This window comes from Ixodes scapularis, unplaced genomic scaffold (genome assembly GCF_016920785.2).
Source record: "Ixodes scapularis isolate PalLabHiFi unplaced genomic scaffold, ASM1692078v2 PGA_scaffold8__174_contigs__length_109621045, whole genome shotgun sequence".
NCBI lineage: Eukaryota > Metazoa > Arthropoda > Arachnida > Ixodida > Ixodidae > Ixodes > Ixodes scapularis.
The window spans coordinates 101305751-101322842 of NW_024609883.1; positions in this window are offsets into that span (position 1 = coordinate 101305751).

Consider the following 17092-nt stretch of genomic DNA (forward strand, 5'->3'; position numbering starts at 1 on the left):
TAGTGGAAGAACGTATCTCGAAAAAATCGGGAAGATACGGGACCCGCAGGTGTTCCACGGCTACCCGGTAGATGGCGCCAGTGAGAGATCACAAGTAAATCACAAGGCATTCGGTCCTAAGGAGTGGCAAGTGTGCGCACGCATGCTAGTCTCGCTGCGAGACAACTGATCTCTATTGTAGTAGGCTGGATTGTCGATCGGGAGCACGTCGGTGGCAGCACCGGCGGCCTTTTCTTGACCCCAGGTACTACCTGTACACGCGAGTCTATGGGAGAAACACACAAAAGTAGGAATATTCGAGCTTGCACGTGGTGCTCGTAGAAGGCGAGTATTTTATGACGTGCTGCGATCATTATATCGGGTCTTTGGAGATCGAATCGGTATATGTCAAGCGTTCAAACGCCGATTAAAAAAATTAAATGTGCTGGAGCATCACCGACTGCGCCGGCGTCGCTTGCTTCAGTCGCCAAATTAAATGACACTTTCAACGAATGAACGACACGCCCCGAATTTTAGTTCGTCACAGAAGCCCTCACTGCAGCTCAAAGCAAAATCTTGCATTAGAAGTACTCTGTGCAATTAGAATTGAAACGACGCGAATTCCCCCAGTAAGAACCTTCTAACTTATCGTCTGCTAAGCTCCGGTGACTTCGAGATCACGAACGACTCCGCATTAACTCTCGGCAACCCTTGTCTCACTGAACCGCATCACAGTTTACACTTAACAAAGTCGCAACCCACGACCCCCAACCACCATAAAAAAAAAAAAAAAAAAAAATTAAAAACAAAAGTATTCTAACGTTTTTGATATTGGTGCCCAGAATATGAACTGTCATTCCCGGAAAACACGATAAAAGTTTCGTCGTCCAGAACAACCCACAATAGAGATCAGCGTGCTAGACGGCGCTGCTTGGGTCCACAAGCGGTGACGTCAGGGCGGGAAAAGCTCAGGCCTTGTCTCGTAGGTGGCTGCTGCCGGGGGGAGTCCTTCGGCGGGGACCCCGAAATAAGGTGGGGACGTAAGCGAGAAGAGGGTGGGCTGCCCGACGGGCAAGGCGCCAAGGAAACGCCAGGGTCAGCCGCCTTGAGTCTGCCCTTCCGGTGATGGGAACCGTACGCTCCCTCCCTGCTGCTGCAGAGCTCCCTGCTGCTGCAGAGCTCCGAAGAAGGGCCCAGGCATCTTGCACAGTCTCTCTTGAGTCCGTCCGTCGTGCATCAGGTGTATCTGTGTATGTATGTATACACAAGCTTAACCTCAAAAACCGCAATAAAAGAAAACAAAGAGGTCCGGCCTTTTTTTGTGCGTATCCTTGAATAGCTTTACGCCATTTTATGAGGACGTACTGCACGTTCTAAACGCCGTAAGCATCCTTTGACAACCGAATCTGGTAAGAGCTACTTGGCGCAGCGCATCAATAATTCGCAAAACTTCCTTTTTCCTTGATGGGACAACGAGCATGTTTATGTGCGTTTTGTTTACGTGTGTGCGTGTCTATGTGCATCTGCGTGCACCCGTACGAGTGCTGATCGCATGTGCAAGGTCATATACGTACATGTGCTAAATCGGACGACTATATTATTATTATTATTATTATTATTATTACCTTATCAGGTATTACTTCAAGAATAAAAAAAAGATTACAAAATATTTATTGCCTAAATAAAAAGAAATAAAAAAAAAACATTCGGGGATCTGTAAAGCAATAAGAATGCTTCAATATTGAAATAAAAAAAAGAAAAGAAACATCAAAACGTAGAAGGGACAGAAAATAGACAGGACGATGACGACGTCGTCCTGTCTGTTTTCTGTCCCTTCTACGTTTTGATGTTTCTTCTCTACCCCAGTCTCAGGTTAATTCAACATGGCTTCATTATTGTTCCTGTATGTTCCATGACTACGTATCGCCGAAATAGTAAATATTGTGCATGCCATGTTTACCGCGTTGCTTAGTGGGTCGTGGTTTATAACACTACTATACCGCTAATAATAATAACAATAATAAAATATTAGGAATAATTAGAAGAAGCAAGAAAAAAACCTTCGGGTGTTACATAAATATAGGAATTTCCGATTGCATTGCTGATCGTTTGATTCTGTGATCTGGAGCACTCGGCGCTGGTCCTGCAGCTCATTAATCTCTACTTTATACTTCGTCTCACCTTGGCACGGATCATTTATTGTTAGCCGCGAATGCTAAAAGCGCGAGCTAGTTCCTTCGGATGAAGCCCCGGCGGCTGCACGAGCGCTCGTGCAGCGAGTGCTCCAGTCAAGGCAGTCAAGACTAGCCGCTCGCGCTTGCACAGCCTTGGCAGTTAGTTCATGCTAAGATGAGGCCAAGTGTACGGACAGCAAGTCGTCTGCTTCCAAACGTGTTTTTTTTTTTAATAAAGATGTATTTTGTTTTTTAATCACAGACAGAGTAGTCTGATTTTGTTTTCAATGCCGGCCGAAATGCGCTCGAAAATCACCACGAGCAAGCACCTGTAGTTCTGTCACCCATCCGTGTGTACGCACGCACACGCGCGCACAGACACACGATAGCTCATGCGCGGGTGCACCCGGCGAGGTCAACTGCTTCGCGCATAATCACGCCTGTCACGGGCTTTTCCTTGGGAGTGCTGCGCGACATCGGGTTCTCTCGATAATCGGCCCTGTTTGTTTACCATCTCTTTTTTTCTGTTTTGTTCGTGTTGTTGGCCAACAGCGCCGCTCTCGAGGACGACGGGAGAAAGTGTGACGTCACCCCTATGGGGGACGCTACGCGGAGTCGCGCGTGGACTGATCCATTATGTAACCCGCGCGAGTCGCATACATAAGCGCACTGGCGTGCTGCAACGTATTCGAAATGTTCGAGTCATTCGTCGGGGCTGGGCCACTGAGACGTTAGATCGTCGAGTTTTGCAACGAGGACGACCGCGCGTGACGCAACGACGTTTTTTAGATTCCCAAATTTTCGCCGACTCTTGAGTGTTTCTTTGTTTTCTTATTTATTTTTGTTATTTTTTAAAGAGGATTTAGCGTGGGTCACTGCACCAGCAATACGTTTGCTGGCCTTTTTCTCTTTTTTTTTTTTTATTATAAATTGTGCCTTGAAGGAAGGCAGGTATCCCCGCAGCGGTTTGTGATTTTATTCTCTAGATTCAAGCTGTTTCATGACGTAACGGCTTTTTCCGAGCTTCGAAGTTTTCGACTGAGTCCTTTTTCTCTAAAACCTTTTAATGGGTCACCGCGCCAGCAATATATTTGCTGGCTTTTATTTTTTTAATCTATCGTTGTTGTTTTTTAGTTATTGCCGCAGTTCTTTTGTGATTTATATTCATTTATTTATTTACAATATTCTCAAGAGCATAGAGCGCTAAAGAGGGTATATATATATATATCTGCGATCAGCAACATAACCTAGGCCTCGCTGTATGCCCCCATGCGGGACTCAGGGGTCGTCTGCTTCCGACGCCCGGAAGGATGTCGTCTGCTATTAATATTCGCGCGGCCGCGAGCAAGCGTCGTCTGCTACCGCCGCAAGCGGACATCGTCTGCCACATAACGACGCGCTTATCACGCGTACGGTTCCACTCTCGTCGCTACCACTTCCCCTCTTTGTTCCAGCGGTGTTCTTGCATCCGCCACGCTGCGCTATTGTCGTCCGCCGCCATTGTCCGCCAGAGGGAGTAGCTCTATGCAGGGGGCATTAGAGAGTCTCTCCAGGGGGCATTGATAGTCTAGAAGGGGTCATCCCCCGGGTCGCCGCAAACTGATAGCGAGTCGTCATCCATCGCATTCAGAATCTCAACCAGTGTTGCCAATTTAGCGGTTTTCCCGCTAAACTTAGCGGTTTTTGGTTCTGGTTAGCGGGATAAATTATTGTTTTGCGGGCGGCGGGATTTTTAGCCGGTTTTATGTAACCTTGGCGGTTTTTTAGAGATATAGAAGTTTTATATCGATTTACTGTCGACTATGCATCTTTCATATCCATAATAATAAGGATAATAAGCCACAGTCGTCTTCGCTGACCCTCAATAATTGTCTGGGTTGTGAGAGTAATGCCTGTGACGTCATCAAAACATTAAGACGTCGAATATCGGAACATGCCTTCCCGTTTTGTGCGCGCACGTTTGAACAGCATGAATGTTCCAATTTTCCTTTGACGTTTTTGTCACTGTTTCGTGAAATGGGCGCGGTAAAGACGCTCAAAAGTTTAGAAAAGACCCCAAACTAAAAAGACTGGCTATTGGAGGTTCCTGGTAATAGCAGACGAGCCAGGTGCCGCTATTTCAAAACGGAACTATCTGCGAAGAATGTAGATTTGGTCATGCAAGCTGCAACGAAGAAGCATGTTTCGGCCGCTGCACCTTTCTCCTCTGGTAGCAGACGACTCTACAAGTTGAACGGGTCTGACTAGTCACGCACTGCTGAAGGGTCCCTTGCCACGTTCATATGCGCTCACTCTGCAATTTTGGCTTCGGATCACCTGGGTGAACTGTGGCGTGGAGTGACAGATTTCTAGTCAAAACAAAAGGAAAGCTTCCTTTCAGATGGGATTGATATGATCTATACTGTTATTATACCTTGGCCGAGAATCAATGCAAAAAAAAAAAATTTAAAAAGTCGCTTTGCGTTGTATTTTGGATTTAGCGGTTTTTTAGCGGTTTTCGGGATTCCGACTGCGGGTTTTCAATTTTTGAGTTGGCAACACTGATCTCAACCAACCTCATTGCGCATTAACCGCGGCTGTTGCAGCCAGTGGCGCTGTCTCTTATCCCTCCATTTCGACCAGCTAACGCTGGGTACGTGGACGGGGGGCACCCTGAAAAGCAACGGCGTGCAATCCCCGCAATGCGAGCCCCTGATTTACGAGCTGGCCCCGAGAGAGAACCGAGCACCGTCTGCGCTGGCGTAAGAACCCCCGCGTCTCGGGAGCTGGAACGCCGCGGCTCGGGCGACCCTTTCACAACCGGGCGTTAACTCCGAGCGGCTCTGTTTTGTCTGATTTTTCGGGGGCTCTTCGATCCGCGTTTCCAAAGCACAGTGGAGCCGCGAAGCATCGAGCGACGCGAGCTGTGTGTGGGTGGACGGTCGGTGACGCCATCGCGTGGCCGAGACACGCACTAATAATGGTGAAAAGAAAAGAAAAAAAAAAAAAAGGAATGGAGATTGCTGTGGCGGTTCACTATTTTCTTTAACCGGTACGTATCTTTTTATTTGTCGTCGCAGCTGGTATCCAAGCGACCTCCGCGACGCAGAAGTTTTAAGAGCTCTTCATTGAAGGGCTTTATCTCCCGTTGCGCAAGGCAAGACATCAAAGACAAGTGGGAGAAAAAAAAATACCGGCTAAATGTTAGCAAGAAACAAAAAAAGTATATTTAAGATGAAGAAACAGTGTCCAAATGCATCGTTGTATAATGCAAGGGTAGCCGGCACCGCTGCGGTCTGCCTTTTGATGACCGTTTCGCGGGTTTTCACTAATCGAGTCGTCGCCTACTTTTGGCAATGTGAAGATCCGCCCGACTGTCCGAGGGCTCAAAACCCCATGAGCACACAGACACACATTTCCATTTCGTTTCGGTGCTTACTTTCTTAGCCTCCGAACGCGCTTCTCTCTTTCTCTCTGCGAGCGCGCTTAAAACCATAAGGAGAGAACTAAAATAAAGCAACTCGGTACGAAACGAAAGACACAAAAAGGAAAACAAAAAACCGGAGACGGGACCAGCAAGCCATCAGTTCGCGATGACCTCCGGGGCCCCCGTGATTGGGTAATCATCATCATCGTGAGAAGAAGCAGACAGCCGGTCGCCGCCGGTCCGGTCGTCGTCGTCTGCTACCGCACTGCGTTGCGGCGTCGTGCGGCGTCGTCTGCTAAACCGCCTGCTGCTGGCGGCGGAGTCGTCTGCTTAAACCGCGCTACTGGTTCGCTGTTCTTCTTCCAAGTTCGTTGTCCCGAGCCCCAAAACCCGTTTGAAGAAGATCGGCAACTCTCGTAAGGAAGGATCTGCGGACGATAGAAGCTGGTTGTCGTCGAACGGGCCTCACCTGCCCCTCCGTGATCCTTTTGTCAGCCTTGTTTTGCTTTTCTTGTCCCCTCCTCGATCCTGACCTGGGGCAGCCGCCATTTTCACACGCTCCTCCCGCTTAATTCGACGCGCCGCGTTGGGAGAAACGCGGGCAGGGTATTTTATTCGCTCACAGGAAAGACGGCTGATTTTCTCCAAAGATTGCGTGGTCTTTGTTCCCTTCTTTGTCTACCTGTGTCTCGGGGTTAAGGCGTTATTAACTTGCACCGGGTAAACTCAACGTACTGACTTCTTAGCGCTATAATATCACTCCGAGCATCTTATTGCTCGGCAGCCAATCAGAGCGCAGCATCAGGCGATAAAAACGTCCAAAAACCAACCACTAAGCAAGGAGCGTGTGCATATGAAGCCACACTGCGTCGCCGTCTAAGTCTGCCTAACTGGACTCACCACCGAATTCAGGAACCTCACTCAAACTACACTCAAACTGAAGGGCCCCTCCACTTCCTCGAGGAAGTGGAGGGGCCCTTCAGTTTGAGTGTAGTTTGAGTGAGGTTCCTGAATTCGGCGGTCAAGTCAGCCAGTGCTGTCGTCCTTATATGGAAGGTGTGGTCATCATGAGCAGTAGAAAAGCAGTAATGCCTGAATGCCACTTAGAACCACTGTTGGGAAGCAATAAAATAATTTTGTCCCGAAAGGAGTAGTTTGATTGCCTGATTAAGTACATATATTCCATTTAGGTGCGCATTCCAAGAGCTTGCACTTGTACTGCACAGTCTGTACGCACGGCGTATTTGTTTTTGTCCCATACCTACGAGGCAATTGGTATACGATCTCACCCCCCAAAATAAACATGTTTTCCTAAAAGAAAAGTTGGTGTGTGTCTTTTTTTGTCCATAAAAGAAGTTGCCCTCGCGAGGCATAAGAGGGTAGGAAGGGGAGGAAGTGGTTCCCCCCTCCTCCCCTTTCTAAATCTGCTAAACAATTTTATTTAAAAAAAAAAAAAAAAAATATATAGCATAGACTTGTTTTCTTCTTTTTTTAATGAAGCAATGTTTCGCTTTTGGTGAAATGGCAATTAAAAAATCAACGATATAAAGCGTAATAAAAAATTTAAAAAAAGATCTCCTAGAGGCCTCTGATCGGCGCCCGACGTTTCGCTAAATCCGGACATCACATTACATCTCTTTGCAAACGCCCCCCCCCCCCCCCCCCTCCCCAGCCATTCATTCCTGTATTTATTCATTACATAAGAGGGGGGGGGGGGGGGGTGTACATTTTGATGTAATAGGAAATATAAACGGCAGATTCAACAGGTATAGTTCTCAGCTAACAATGCTGGGGGTTTTACGAAAAGAGGAACAAAGTAAACCGATGCAAAAACGCATTAATGTGAATATAAAACTGACCGATCTCCACCGCGCCAAGCCTGACTATTAAATCCGGAGAATCACGTGACGCTCATGCAGCCCTGGATTGGCGCCGATGGCCACGTCGCGTCCTCTGCACGCGGGCGCCGCCATCTTGGATCGCGGAACTTCCAGTGTACGGGAAAACGTCATGTTACTCTCGCCGCCACACCTCTGGCCGAAGCTCACGTTTTAACCGCGACTGTCTGTCATTGTGTTGCCTTTCTATCGTCTTTTACTTGTTCCAAATTATATGCCTTGTCTACCTGTGTCTTTTTTTTTTTTTTTCTTTCTTTCTTTTTTTAGCATACGGGATATGTCAACCGCATGGATGGAGACTAAGCTAAACAAAAAAGTCGAAAAAAAAAAAAAAAAAAAAGCTTTCGGACGGAGATTTTTAGAAGTGCAAAGACCCAATTCTAAAGCTTTTTTTTTTTTTTTTTTCTCATATCCTGCTACCGTGTTCCTTCTCGCGATTTCTCGCTGCGCACTCTAAAATAAAAACAAAACAAAAAACAAAAACCAATCTGGGCCACTCAAAAACACCGAGCCAGAAACGAATGGGATCCTCTAAAGTAAACCAGAGAGTTTAGTGAAAGAAAGAAGAAAAGAGGAAGCTATATTCAGCGAAATTGGAACTTCGGAAATCTGGTAGGGAAGTCGTATGATAGTAAAGCGGCGGGGTATTTTAACACTGTGTTCACATCCGTGTTTAGGTTCTTGTATGTTTGTGTGTGGCGTTATTTCCGTCGTTCTTAAAACTTTTAAATTTGCAGTCCAATTTTCTCCCGCGAAACATTTAAACAAATGCTATTTATTTAATTTAAATCCGAATTTGAATCACTTTCTTTTAATTATATTTTTATTTTTCGTGTATATATATTCATAATGCCAAGTTTATTATTAGTATTTTCAATGAACTTGAAGTTCTCAAACAGTTGTCCACGAAAAGTAATTCATTCTACATTTAATTACACATTCAATTTGAGCTCAGTGAAAAAGATCCGTGATGAGGGATATAATAAAGTTATAAACCACTAAACATTACATAAACCCCGATGCTGCATGTAAAAACGACACAAACACTTTGAGTGTTCGTGTCGTTTTTCCCTGCAATATCGGTGTTTATGCCATGTTCAATTTAAACCGGCTCGTTTGCGCCCTTCCATTCACTTCATAAACCACTATGTGCTTTTCCAAGGTGTACGGCAACCTTGTTTTTTTTTTTTTTTAAACGTTAATGAATATGCTTTAATTACCCTAATGCATTCACATATAAAAAAATATTATCCACTCGAGATACACACAAAAATCCTGCGAAAGCATTTTTCCTCTTATCTAAGTGTGAGTATAAACCGATGTCAAACTATCGTCCTAACTGCTCTTTCTTTTCATTTCTACTTTTCGTCCTTCTTTTTCTACTATATTTCATTTTCTAGAGGAACAGTTCTACAACCCGTACAGCGACCCCCCCTTCTCCCCACCCTCCCCTGAGCTACCCAAAAGAAAAAAAAGTAAACTCAAGTAAACTCATCACTCGAATCTCTGCACACCTCAGATGCTATAAACCACTTCGTTTTTCTCTCCACCCTCAAACCAAATCGTTTTCGAAAACCGCAGTAAAAAGAGTCTGGCGTCTCGCGGAACATTACTAAGATAAGATTTGTGTCATCTTATCAATATGTATTAATGCGCGCTTCAAACGCCAAAAAGCGTCTCTTCTTCCTTTGATAACCAAATATTGTAAGAGCTACTTCGCGCGGCATATATATGTACCAGTGTGCGCAAAACTCGCTTTTTTTTCTTGAGGTGAATACGAGTATATTACGGTTCTCTGGTGTTTACAGCCACTCTAATTAAACTATACGCTTCGGCTTAATGGCATTTCGGCCACCTTGGTGCCTAAAATCATTGCTGACCGAAAAAGTTGCACGATTATCTGAAATCGCGGAAAACGGGGTTTCCCGTCCGTTTATAAACGGTTAAACCGTTTACGGACGGTTTGCGGACGGACGCGCCAAGGGGAAAACGATATCGCCTCACTGTTCCCGGATACCGCAGCTATATACGGCTCTGAAAGTGGGGTGTTCGAATCGTAACGATCACTATAATATAAATAAAGCTTTGGTTTGGAGGCTAGTTGGTATCGATTAAAAGGTTAAAAAAACGCGAACAAAGCAGGACGAAAACTGGCGCCTGTCCGTGTCGTACGTGTCATTTTTTTTTTTTTTTGTCCTGTTTTGTTTGCGCCTTTTAATCAGCTAATATAAACCCTTTTGAAAAGTCCGCACCATCATCGTCTGTCCGCCATTGCCTGCCTGATTGCGCACTCTGAGCGTGTCTTGGGCCCCTGAACTCGTCAAAGACAAAGTTGGGGCAGAAGTTGACGGAGCGCGCCGATTGGCCAATCACGACGATGACTTAGCGCTTTTTTCGCCGTCGTCCAATCAGCGCGCTCCGTGAACTTTGGACACGAGTGCCACGTCGTCGTTAGGCGAAGACTCGGATCCAGTCACGCGTTTCGTGCCCTGGCAGAATGGATGGATGGATGTTACTCCTTTGTAGCAGGCGGTAGCTTGCGCCACCTAGCCTAAGTCTAAGAAAGACGATGGTGACCGCCAATGTTGCTCGATGGACAAAGACGTTTTTTTTTTGTATGACCAATGATGTGACAAAACCGTCATATAATAATTTTAAAAAATGAATGCGCTTCAGAATGTGTGTGCAGGTTGTTTTTTGTATGATTATAATTTCATTTACTCTGGGTTAAAAAAAAAGTACTTGAGAAGAAAAATAATTAACTAACCGTTATTTTTTTTTTTTTTTGCGATTACCTACATCTCTTCAAAAAACGCATTTTTTTTGTTTTTTTTTTTGCCGGTATGAAAACGGGTCTTTCCTATAATGGCGATTATTTAATTAGACTCGCCGTATTATAAACTTCTTATCTTATTAATCCATCATTTTTGCTGGTTTGAGGACTTTTTTGTAGGAACCTTGCAGAAGAAACAAAGGGCGCCGTTAAAAAAAGGAGAAAAAAAAGTTCCGGGTAATTTTAGTATTTCCCAAAGTTACGAGATCACTCTCGCGATTACTTCCTAATAAAAGTAATCAAACGATTACAAAATTACTCCGTAATCGAGTACTTAGGTAATTCGATTGCTTTTAATGAGTGCCGTGCCGTGCAAACCGCGTTCACACAGACAGTGTAGTGTCCCCGGCTCCCGGCAATATTATATGATCGCTCCGCAGCTGATCGAATTGCAGCATCAGCTGATAAAGAGCGCCAAAGAGACGAATGATGAAGCATTAACCCAGGACACGCCCCGTACTCCTTAAGCCGACAGTGACTAGACACGTTTGCTATAGCGAACTCCCTATATAGCGAATGTCGCGATATAACGAACATGATCACGAACGGGGACTCAACTACAAAGGCCGTGCCCCCGTTCCGCTGGCTGCGTCCTATACATCGGCCTCGTTTGAGACCTACGGTTCCACGCAAAGAAAGAAAAACCAAACAAAGCCGCGGCGCGAAGCCGTCTGTCTCGGCGTGGGAGCCCGCCGGCTGCACGCACGCTCTGCAGTCAGGCGACGATGAACGGACGACGAGCAGCGCGCCACGCAGTCTGCTAAGCTGCTGCACACCAACGGCGGCCTCGCGTGCCTGCCCTGCCCACCCACCCACCGCCGGAAGATGAAAGCTGCTTCTGCTGCTGATTTCCGTGCGGAATTCCGCCTGGCAGAGACCCGTCTCGGCGTAAGGGAATAAAACATAATACAAACTAAAATGACATGGGGGCGGACCGACATGTACGACGTGTCCTTGACTCGGAGGCTCATGTGGACTTGTTCGCGTCGCCGCCTTGCAAACGCCCGCCCCTGGCCCGTGTGCACGCACGCGGAGGAGGTGTCGGCAGTGTTGCGCGCAAAGTGTGCGTGAAAAAAGCAAGTCGAATCCAAAGCCAAACTTGGTTGTCCGCCCCCTCCACCAACACCCCCCTAAAGCCGTAGTCAGACTGTTCAAGCGTCGTCGAAAAGACCAGAACTCCGTTTGGGGAGGGGGGGGGGGGGGGGGGGGGGGGGGCGCGGAAAATTTGTAAGGATGCTATTCTCCCATTCTTTCGTCTGCACCGGGGGTCCACCCATGTCAAATTGCCCGCCGAGAAGTGGGGGGGGGGGAGGGGGGGCGACTTGGTTTGGGGGAGGCCGCCCCCCGCCCCCTCCCCTTGGTTCCGCCCCTGGCGTACACTGCGGGAATGATGGCAGAACTGTCCTTTGTACGACGTATTACCCCCCGCCCCCCGGAACCTCTCCCAAAAATGTGTAACCCCCCCAATTGATAATCCTGGCAAGCATCCATGCGCAGAATTGGTTGTCTTGTCATACGCCAGTTCCTCTCCCCACAGCACTGGACTTCTGGGGAATAGTGTCCCTTATTAATGGTTTATGGATAACGTGTCGCTTCACCCGCCCTATGTCGTGTGAATACAACCACTATATGATACAACTAGGATTCCGTGTTTATTAATAAATCCGAAAAAGAAAAAAAAAGATTGCCGGTAAAACTTTTATTTAGGATTTATAAAAAAAATAAATAAAAAAAAATTCAAGGTCGCGATAGCAAAATAAAACGAAAAAAAAGAGACACACACGGTATTTTATATTTGTTAGTGAGCGCGTTGGTAATGATGTAGGTTTAGAAAGAGTTATATACCCATGCCACACGGGCAACTCGAATGCCATTTACAACGAATGACATTCGCGCCAAATGTCATTCGACTGGTGCTACACGGTCTGCACGAATGGCATTCGCTGCGAATGTTATTTGCCACCGAAGGGGTTCGGCCGAACTCATTCGCATTCGGTCACGTGCCAAATGTGTAGCCTCTACACCAGGCCACAAGTAAAAAAAAACACCAATGTGATTACGTTAATCAAACTATGCCCGAACTAAAAGTTATTTATTTGTGTTTGTATCTATGTATGCATTCTTTTATACTAGATTTGAAGCGCGGCTTGTCACATAATTGCAAGCGGCTACTCTTTAACCCAGTAGACACAGCCACTTTGCCTGCGTCGCCATCTTTTTCGCAAAAATAGTCAGAGTGCAGGCGAGCTGGTGTACGTTGAACATGATTGTAAACCTGAGACTGCGGCAGTAAAGAGAACACAACAGAAGGTAGAAAAAGAGGAGGCAACGTCTTAACGACTGCCCCGGTCTCAGGTTTACAATCATGTTCATCTTTTCTCGTTTCTTCTCGGTTTTGTTACGTTTTGTTCGAACTTCCAAGTTTCTTCCGATGGAGCCGCAGTCACCGCAAGCAGCCGCAATCGGTGCACTGGGCGGTGCGCAGCGAAAGCAGCAGCTAGAGCCACGCAGTTCGAGAGCAGCTGCTCTTCGATTTCACGCACGCGAGAGTGAGCGTCTTCGGCTGCGAGCCTTTGCTGCTCGGCACGATGCTTGGCGCGTAAATAAATGAGGCCGCTCATTAACCGTCGCACCCGTTTACAGTCCTCCGGTGCAAGGACCGACGCTCGCGACCGTACAGGCGCCATTTCCTTTCTCTTTGGCGAGCTTTTGGCTTTGGCTTTGGCTAATTGCGGCTAGAGCAACTAGAGCGTCACCAACAAATGAATTACAGCGGAAACGCAGAAAAAACAAAGTAATTGACTGACTTGTTTAAAACCAGCTATGTACACTTTTTAGAGATCATAACCTCGAACAAACGTATTTAGCTTACAAAAAACTTTACAATTCGTTTTCTTCGGAGAGCAGGCGCTATTATCTTCATGGCGCAAAATGACATTCGAAATGTAAGTGTAGCACGGGCTTGAAATGTAATGTCATTCGGTGTTTGAATGAGATTCGCCCTGAATGGCGCATTAGCCATGTCCGTGCGGCACGGGTATCAGTTATATACGTCCCCTGTCTTTACGTATATAACTCTTTCTAAACCCACACGGTATTTTGCCATGTAAGTTCTTCAGAGCACAGGGTTAGTGGTCCTAAAGAAAAGCCCCATCTGTTCTTATTTTATTATTATTATTATTTTTTATGTGGGATTATTTACAGTAAGGGAATGTCCCTTTTATCTCGCCAGACTTCGTTCAGTACAACTAATTGCAACGGGTCAATGTATTTTGGGGTGATGACAAAAGCACTGTCCCGTTTACCTGCTTGGGCAATGCTATTGGGCTTCTTAGATAAAGGAGGGATTGTGTGTTTATAACGGCGAAATATATGAACCTGTAGATTACATAGAAGGGGGAGGGCTGCTGAAGCGCTTCCCAACGAGGTTTAGCTATTTCAAAGTACCGACGTTTATTGAAGCGACGCTTGTTTGTAAGATTTATCGCGGGGCAGTTAGCACTGCCACTTGCAAGGGAGCCAATGTCTAATGCAGCTGCAAAAATATATTTCGATACAGGCGAATTTTTTTTTTATATATAAATTTAGGGTAGGTCCGAACATGCATTTTCTAGATTGAATTTCAAAAAAAAAAAAAAAAAAATATAGAACGAACACCGTAGAATTAAACTCCGAATTTCGGAGAACTTGAAATCTAACAAAAACAAACTCCGGTAATCCCCGAATTCCCAGTAAAAAATTAACCTAGAAAAACGCTCCCCAAATTTCACACACACACAAAAAAAAAAAAATAATAATAAAAAAATAAACTCCGGAAACACGTAACCCATAGATACAGCCCACCAGATATGAGATCAGTGCACCTCAATCTTGGAGGACGTTTTTGAGCCTGAGCGATATGCAGTTTGCCGGTCAGCAATTGTTGTTCCTGCAACTGCAAAAGCGTTCTTCAAAAAAAAAAAAAAAAAAAAAGTAGTATTAATTAGAAAAAAAAAAAATCTCCTCTAATGAAAAAATAATCCACCAGCGCGCCTTCTTTGATGTGACGCGAAGGTAAAGTTAAAACTCGTCATGCTCTGCAACACAGCACGAATCAAACAATGTGTAGCGAGCCAGGACTGGTAAGGCGAGGGGGCACCTCGAACGAGCTGCTGAAGAGTAGGTGCACTAACAATCAGGAACTTCGCGGGCTTTCTCCGCTCCCGTATAATAGAATAATCCTTTCATGATCGTTGGCTTCGTCGACCATCCGCCCGTGAAATTTGCCCGCCACGATCGCCCATGAAAAGCGTCCGCTTCGAGCATCGTCTGCGACCGTTACCCCCGTGTTTAAACACTTATTCCGAAGTGAGGTCGCGCTAATGCAGACGCTATAAAAAATAATAATAAAGATACAAATGCTCAGTTTCTCCGTCGTACCCCAAGGCAAGGGGACCGTGCGAAGCTCGGAGCAAGAAACACTTTCCTCCAAGAGCGACCTCAAAAGAACGACTCCAGGCTGTCTCCAGATCTTGCTCTAACGAACTACCATTAGGCCACCATCGCCATGGCCACCGGGCGACACCCAGAAGCTCCGTAAGCCTTGTAAGGCAGTCGATTGTCCGTCAGTCTTCCAAAGAAAAAAGTCATCCACATCTGCTTTCACGCTGCCCCAACGACGCTTACAACAGTTAACACTCTTGTTTTTTCCCAGTAGTCTTAATTGCGCCAGGTTCTGACTTTGTGTGGGCAGTTTGTTGGTTTGTTTCGTTGCTCCCGGCTTTCTTTTTTTTAGGCCTCGAAACGAACGCCCGTCCTTTCGCGGCGATCGTCTGCTAACTCCATGGCGTCGTCGTCGTCTGCTGCCCGCGGTGTCGAGTGCATGCATGCCGCTGCGGCAGCAGTACGTCGACGTCCGCGAAAGGAGGTGAGAGGTCGTTACACCGAATCCATTTAATCTATATTTTGGTTTTGCTCGTCCCGCTCTGCTCGACAGAATATATTGTCGATGTGAGCAGCGACGACTCAATACCTCAGTTGTGTTTTGTCAACGTCACGTCCCGCGGATCACGTTCACGCGCGCCCTTCTTCTCGTTCGTATACGTCCGCGTCAGCGGGGACTGATGGATGAGACTTCATTAGTAGCTGCCACTGCACATCAGTCCGGAGTTGCGCGCGAATGATGACGCAAGTTCGCCTCCTTGTGTTAGTGACGAAACCCGAGACACTACTGTACTTGATTGATTGATCCAGTTGCAAGGAGAAAACGGTTTGAGCTGAGATACTCGGTAACACTTAGTGTACAGGGACCGCTGATTCTGTCATCCATTAATTAGCGCCGAAATATTTCGGTGACGGATTTGCCTCGCTGTGACGTCACACGAGTTGTGATCCCGGCTACTTATCGTCGGTTGCGAACGCGAAGCTTATTGATGCGTGTAACAAGCACAGTGGAAGCTTGGTAGTCACCGCATTCTTATTAAGCCAACACCGTCAGTGTGGACAGTATTGACATTATTTCCGTCGACGAACGGAGTCAATCGTGGTGAATGTTAGCTGCGCCGATCGTTTTCGCACGAGAACTGCTTTTAATCGGCTGAACGTGAAAGCCGATTCATAGGAATTTTCAGCGTTTGCATAACGTAAATTTACTGCACAAAAACATAAAAAAGAAGTTAAAGTTGCGTAAAGTTTTATGCATCATTTATTGGGAACATCGTTTCACAAAAACGTTTTGCAGGAAGATTTTTTTTTTTCTTTTTATGTCTATAAGAATTTTTCCGGAGTCCTTACGTTACACAAGGGACTATTGGCATGGCAGGTTTACGGATAGCCGTACTGAGAATCGACAGAGATTCTTATTCGTCGACGCGTGCCACAAAGTGGCGGAAACGCTCTCAATCTTTTAAGGATCGCCAAAACGCTTGAGCTCCGATTCCTGAGATTCCCTGGACACGTTGTCAACGGTCTGATAAATCTGAATTTCCGAGAAGTGGACTGATCCGTATTTGGCTTTGAATGGAAGCAACTTCGGCCAGAATAAGCTACAGTTTCTTTTTTCTTTTTTTTTAAAGACGATTTTAAAAATCCCGTTATTTGTACGACCTTGGCCCCGCGTCCCGTCGTGCGATGTGGCAACCCAGGGGTGCGAAGGCAGCTCCAGTGACAGCCTGCCCACTCGCCGCGACTTGCCGCTACGAAAGCCGTTGGAAGAGTTTTGAAAAAAAAGTAGCGTAAAACAGACTCCCCCAAAAAACTAAGGAAAAAAAAAAAAAAAAAAAAAAAAAAAAAGCGCACGCAGGCACACACACGTACGCACACTCACAACCCTCATAACCATAACAGATGGACGAAAACAAAAACGAAAATAGAAAGAGAGAGAGAGAGAGAGAGACGTAGCAATCGACACCTCCTTTCCGCCGTATATAACTTAGTGTGCCCAGATTAGAGAGTTTCTCCAACTGTTCGAACGGTGCGCGCCAGCTGTAGTTCGAACGGTGCGCGCCAATTAGCCGAGTCCGGCATTGCTCCGGAACGCACTCTGAGCGTGTATTGGACACGACGGCTGACGTCAGCGTTTGGCGAGGACTCGGATCCAATCACGCGCTTCGTGTCCAAACAATGGCGACTGCGAATGTTGCTCAATAGAGCAAGCGCTCTCCGTGGTTTTTGATCAGCTCCCTCTCTTAAAATCTAGGCTCTGTACTCTAACCTAGTTGTAACCAGCCAGCCAGCCCACCCAAATACGTAAAAACGAGCTCGCTCGGTTCTCCCCAACACGTTTATTGCGCCGTACTGTTTTTTTTTTTTCCTCTGTTTTTTT